Source organism: Rattus norvegicus, chromosome 1 (assembly GCF_021556685.1).
Source record: "Rattus norvegicus strain SHRSP/BbbUtx chromosome 1, alternate assembly SHRSP_T2T, whole genome shotgun sequence".
Taxonomy (NCBI): domain Eukaryota; kingdom Metazoa; phylum Chordata; class Mammalia; order Rodentia; family Muridae; genus Rattus; species Rattus norvegicus.
In genome coordinates, this window is record NC_141534.1 from 174072822 (window position 1) to 174079411 (window position 6590).

The following is a 6590-nucleotide window of genomic DNA, read 5'->3' on the forward strand; positions in this document are numbered from 1 at the left end:
ACTCACATTGCCCAAGCTATGTTGCTAAGGATGATCCTCCTGCCTCCACTTTTAAGAGTCCTGGTATTATAGGCTTTTACCAGTACATATAGCTAGATAGATATATAGCTAGATTTTTTTCTTTTTCTATTTTTGAAAATTAAGCTTGTTTTTAAAACAATTTTACACATATACAAAATGCATACTGACAGTCTCAGGTTCACCCTCCCCCATTTCCCTAGCACTCTGTTTACTTACTTCCCTACAAATCTCTCATATTCATGTTTGTTAGGTTTGTTTTGTGACCCAGGGTCATCTGAATGGTCAGAGTTTGGAGATATTATGAGAGTTTAATGAGTTCAGGAGTAGGCACACAATTGAAGAGTACCCCTTCCCATAAATAAAGAATATTTCTACAGTATGGGGTAGAACCCCATGACTCTTCTCCTATCCATGACTGGTGATTTGCAGTGCTGGTATGGTGCAGGTCCTATGCAGTAACTGTAGTTGGTATAAGCTCATTATCCTCGTCAAGTTCTATTGCTGTGAAGGGACACCCTGACAACAGCAACTCTTATAAAGAAAAGCACTTCATTGTGGCTTGCTTACAGTTCAGATGTTTACTCCATTTTCAGCATAATGAGAAGGAACATGATGGCACACAGGCAGACATGGTGCTGGAGAGGTAGCTGTGAGTTCTACATCTCAGTCAGCAGGCAGCAGGAAGAGAAAGTGACACTGGGCTTAGTTTGAGCATTTGAATGAAACCTCAAAGCCCACCTCCAATGACACACTTTTTCCAACAAGGCCACAGCTCTTAGTAGTATTATTCCCTAGGAGCCTAGGGAGGGGCACTTTCATTTAGAGCTCCTCCCATGGTTGTCATGGTGCTTTGCAGCCCTTTACTCCATCTTCCAGTTCTCATGTCTGCTTCTGATTTCAATCTGCTCGCTCTCCAACTACAACACCAAGAGGATCAGAATCAACATGACCCTCCTATTATCATCCAAACAGCTCTGATGCAGTCTCCCTAGGAATTCTGAGATCTGTTCCAGACAGGCACAGGGTATTGTTCTCATCAGAGAGTGCTTCTGTTTTGTATGGAGTATTTTGAGAAAAATATGTAAAGCACTTAGGAGAGAAATAAACACAATTATGGCAATTAACAAAAGATAGATGCTATAATAGTGATGACGACGATGACAACGACGCCGATGATGATGATAATCTATTATGAGTTATATTCAAACCTAAGATAAATCTGCATTTTAATACGGCATCCAACCTATCAAAGTGACAGTGTGACACTAAGGGCTGTATAGAAGTATAAGGGTTTAAATTTTTATTTTAAAATTATATTCATTTGTTTATTATTTATTGATTTATTTAGGAGCAGAAACTGAAGGAATGGCCAACCAATAACTTGAGTCCTATCCCATAGACAAGGACCAATCCCTGACACTATATTGATACTCTGTTATGCTTGCAGACTGGAGTCTAGCATGGGTGTCCTCTGAGAGGCTACACCAAGCAGCTGGCTCAGACATATTGCAGTCACCCACAGCCAAACAATGACTCTTATGAAAGAACAGGAGGACGGATTGCAGCCTCTAAGGGAATATTACTCCACAGAGTCAACTAACATGGACCCTTGGGGCTCTCATAGACTGAACTAACAACCAAAGAATATACATGGGCTGGACCTAGGCTTCCTTGCACATATGTAGCATCTTGGTCTTCATGTGGGTCCCAAACAACTGGAGTTGTGGAAGGGTCTACCCCAAAAGCTGTTGCCTGTACTCGGGATATGTTCTTCTAGCTGGGCTGCCTTGTGTGACCTTGGTGGGAGAGAATGCACTAGCTTCAGAGAGTTGATGTGCCAGGGTGGGGAGATACCCAGGGGGTCCCTCACCTGCTCAGAAGAGAAGGGAAGAGGGCATGGGGAAGTGGAAGGGGAAGGGGAGGGGAAGGACTGTGGGAGAGGGTGACCAGAAGGGGCACAGTGATCAAAATATGAAGTGGATAAGTAAAAAATAAATAAAATTACATGTATTTATGTTCTGTGTGTTTATCTGTCCCACATTACAAGTAAAGGTCAGATGACAACTTTCAGGAGCTGATTCTCTCCTTCTATCATGTTGGTTTTAAGGACTGAAGTCAGATTGTAAAGCTTGGGTGTAAGTGTTTTTAGTCACTAGACCATCTTATTGGCCCTGTGTTTTTGAGATGGCCACATAGTCTTGAATTTTCTATACTATGATGACCCTGAACTTCTGATCATCCTGCCTCTACTCACCAAGTGCTGAGATTGAACCTTGTGTATGCTAGACAAGCACTCTACCACCTGAGCTATAGTCTAGGCCCCAAGTTTTCATATATATGTGAGTATGACGTATGTACTGAGGAAGACATCAAAAGAGCTATCCTCTATCTTTTTAAACATGATTTCTTGCTGAACCTGGAGCTACCCAGTGGACAGCAAGCTCCACGGAGCCTCCTGACCTTCCCCTCCATTGTTCTAGTGTTACAGGCCTCATAGCCATGCTTTTAAAATATATCCTTGGGATTTGAACTCAGGTCTTCATACTTGTACAGCAAGAACTCCTCTCTACTGAGCCATTTCTCTAGTCCCTCAGTTTCAACATTTTGATTTTGAGGGTAGACAAAGTCCAGTTTGCCAGAATGGAGCTCAGGCTTGTTGGGAGAAATGGTGAGGTATTCTTTCCATGAAAGGCATTGGGCACTAGAAATTGCAAACAAATTCAACAATGGCTGTCTCGCTATGTGAAGGGGAAGGAAACTGGAGAAGCATGAGCCTGATATGGAGGCAAGGCTTCCCTTGAGTTGGCTGGGGTTGCTGGTATGTTGGGACTCACAAGAGCATCCTACCAAAGGTTCCCATAGCACACAATGGCTGTAGACAGAGTCTGAGATGTAAGAGTTAATATGCTTTAAAGAGTCAACAGGGCTGGGCGTGAAGATGTACAAATGTAATCTTGATACCTGGCCAGAAGAGACAAAAGATCTTCAGTTCCAGACCAGCACTGGCTACATAATAAGACTTGGTTTTGAAATTTCAGTGGGGTTACAGATACCTATGTGAGGTACTAATTTCACCTTCAACAGTGGGAGTCCTTGTTAGGAAGTATAAAGCAGCAGTGGCTACGGTAAGAGGGTATCTGGTGGGCCCATGTCTCACAGAGAAGTCACACCATATAACAGAACTGGGATAAGGGAGGTTTGTTTAGGGGAAGGGAGGGGAGTGAGGACCTGGAGAAGGGGTAGAGGCAGACAGAGCCATGAGGGCAGTGAAAGCAGAGACGGAAGGACACAGAGAAAATGAGAGGCTGGCCAGAAACATATGAGAACATAAAGAAAGTGAGAGGGAGAGAGAAGGGGGTGGAGACAGGAAGAGGAAAAAGTCAACAAGTCCTCTTATACGCTGCCAGGCACGTATATGCAAATGAGGAAAATAAAATTGACATTGGATTTCTTATCAGATTCCTCAAATGCAAAAAGATACCATCCTAACTGCTCCCAGGATGTTGGAAGCATTTTCTTTTGACATAGAAGCAGAATACTGTGTGTTCTCTCATAAAGCGGAAAATGTATTCCATATTAATATATTCAGTGCAATTTCAAAGAAAATAACACAGACTAATCCTAAAACTTGTATGGCAAAACTGAGGACCCAAAGTAGCAAGCCATTCTTTTATAAGACAACTAAGGAAAATGCTTAGCTCATTACCATTGTGAGATGTATAGAGCAAAAGAAGTCCTCAGTGTGTGTGTATTGTTGACATGAGCCTTCCTGTTGTGGGTTGGTCTGGTGATGCTATGTATTCAAGTGCTAACTATGGCCCCCAAGATCTGGTTGCCACTAGGAGGAGATTCTTACCTACACCAAGTGGTGCTAGGTAACCCTTGCTCTTCAATTTAAAGTTAATTGGTTAATAAAAGGCCAGAGCCTGGGGCAATAGGGAGAGAAAGGTAAAACTTGAGGATCCAGGTAGGGGTTTGAGAAGAGACCAGAGGAGGAAGGAGAAGGGACAGGGAGAGAGGAGGAGGCTGCCAGAGGAGATGGACCATGAGTTCACAGCCAGGAGAAACAGCAAGAAGGGACATATAACTGAGATGTAAGTTAAAATAGCTCCGAAACTCACTCAATCAAGGCTTACAGCTTGTAAATAAAATACCAGGACTATGTGTCTTTTATATGGGAATGCTAGAATATATAATTCATTTTACATTGCCTTATCAGGGACCCCACTGTCTCGACCCATGGGAATGAAAGGCTTTCCCTAGGTCAGAGTGTGGATGATGACTGTATACAAAAATGTTAACCATGGTCTCCTGGATGACTGCAGGCTGAGACAGCTAGCTCCCTTACAGAGAACTCCAACTGCGATTAGCTAAACCACCTCCTATCTCAGCAATAAATAAACAAAAATTAAAATAAACAATAAAGGTATACACACTGTGAGTTTCTAGGATGCTAGTTCCTCTCATCAGACAGCTTGGCTCCAGATCCCAGTCTTCTCTTCATTCCCCATCACCCAATCAGCTCAATCTTAAAGCTGTGCAGTTCATGGCAATGAGAGTAATTTATGTCAAAAAATTGCTACTCCTATAGAGTTAACATTATTATCATTATCTTCCAGTTTATTAAACCTTGAAATCTATGCCTTATTTAAATATTAATAACATCCTACTGAATATTACTACACAGCATGTACACAATTAATAAATAAAATTTATTCACTACAGATTAAATTTTCCCAAACATTTAAATGTTGATTTCAAACTTAATCAAACACTTCTAAATATTTAATTAGAATCTCTTGAGTATAGAGCAGCTTCTTAAATGCTCCGAAATCTATCAAGTTCACAAATGTATGATTATTGTAAAGCTAACCAGTTGCATAGAGTGCACATATGCAGGATATACATGTAGATTATACAATTCCTTATTCTTATTATATAGACTAGGTTCTTTTCTACAGTGTAATGATATGGTAGGCTAACTCATCTGTCATCTCATATTTTTGGCTCTCTCTATGGTTCACCCTACTGCTCATGCTGTAAGCTGACCTCTAGGTTTATCCTGCACGAGATGGACCATGAGCTCATGGCCAGGAGAAACATCAAGTAAGGTTTATACCCTTTGACCTACATCTTCCCAATTCACTAGCCCCTCCCCCACCCCTGCTAACAACTTTTGTGGGGTTTCAATACATTTTGCTCTTTTTAGTTTCCTCATATAGAATGCAGTATTTTTCTGTCTGTCTGTCTTACTTCACCTAACATAAATTCCAGGCTTATCCATTGCTTGCAAATTCAGGATTTCCTTCTTTTTGATATCCCATTATATGCATAAGCAATACTGTCTGTTCATTTATTGATGAATAATTGAGTTGCAACAGTGTCTTCGTTATTATGAATTATGCCATAAACAGTGGGGTACAGATATGTGTGAAGTATAGATTTCATACACACATACACACACACACACACACAGAGGGGGTTGGGGGAAGGAGGGAGAGAGAGAAAAGGACTCATGTATCCTATGATGGTTTACATCTTGGTTTTTTTTAAAACTATGGTGTTTTTCACTCTATTAAATATTTGTATAATTAAACAAATCTGTATTCCCACCAGCAGTGTCAAAGGATTCTCTTTTTTCCACATCCTCACCAACACACAGTTACTTCCCTCTGTTAACTGTCCCTGAGTGGACAGAGTTATAGCTCATCACACTTATGACTTGAACTCCATGTGACTTTGTATTTAGGGATTCTTTCTCTCTCTCCCCCACCCCTCTCAGACTGGGTCATATGTAGCTCAAGCTGTCCTCAAATCTGCTATGTAACCGAGAAAGACCTTGAACTTCTGCATCTCATTGTCTTCACTGTCTCATTGTCCTCATTGTCTTCACTGTCAGGTTATCTCCTACTTATTTAGTGCTTGAAGACTGAACCCAGGGCTTCTTACATCCTTGGCAAACAGTCTACCAACTGAGTACAGCCTCATCTTTACAAGGTCTTCATTTTTATGTTGATTTCTTAAAGCATTTGTCTTAAACATGACTTTAAGTAAGATTTTTACTTTCTTACCTTTCTAAATTTTTCAGGCTCCAAAGAAAACAGGAAGCGTGTGGGAGTTGCTAGACCTGGAGATCGACAGTCTTAGAGTTAGTCGGGACTCAAGACTGAGTTCCTCTCCTTAGTAAAGCTTTCCTTAGGTGTTTCCCATTTCTAGCCATCTTCTTGCTGTTAATTTTTGACCTGCGATACCTTTGCCAAATAAAACGTGTATGTTTTAGATGCCCAAATAGTGTCTGTCTGCTGTCCTGTGTTGTGTGTGATATGTAATTACATATGTTCTGCGTTGTGATATGTAATTACATAAGTAATAAGTAATATTTTAGGAACTTCTATTATGTTCACAAGAAGAAATTTAAGGCATGAAGACACTGCTTGCTGTTACCTAAAGGGCCCAATAAAAACCCAGAAACAGGTCCAGGCAGTGAAATGTGACATTGCTTGTGTGGCATTACTAATAGTGTAAGCACCAGTAACCAGTGGAGTAGCTCAATCTGGGACAACTGGGGT

At 41.0% G+C, this 6590-nt stretch overlaps 1 long non-coding RNA gene across 1 annotated transcript; it reads left to right on the forward strand.

Moving 5' to 3' along the window:
• The first annotated feature begins 1936 nt into the window (after nt 1-1936).
• LOC134485160 (uncharacterized) lies at nt 1937-6310 on the forward strand. Its single transcript, XR_015647332.1, has 3 exons — nt 1937-5127; nt 5921-6018; nt 6110-6310. It is a non-coding gene; the product is annotated as an uncharacterized LOC134485160 (long non-coding RNA).
• Nucleotides 6311-6590: the final 280 nt, after the last annotated feature.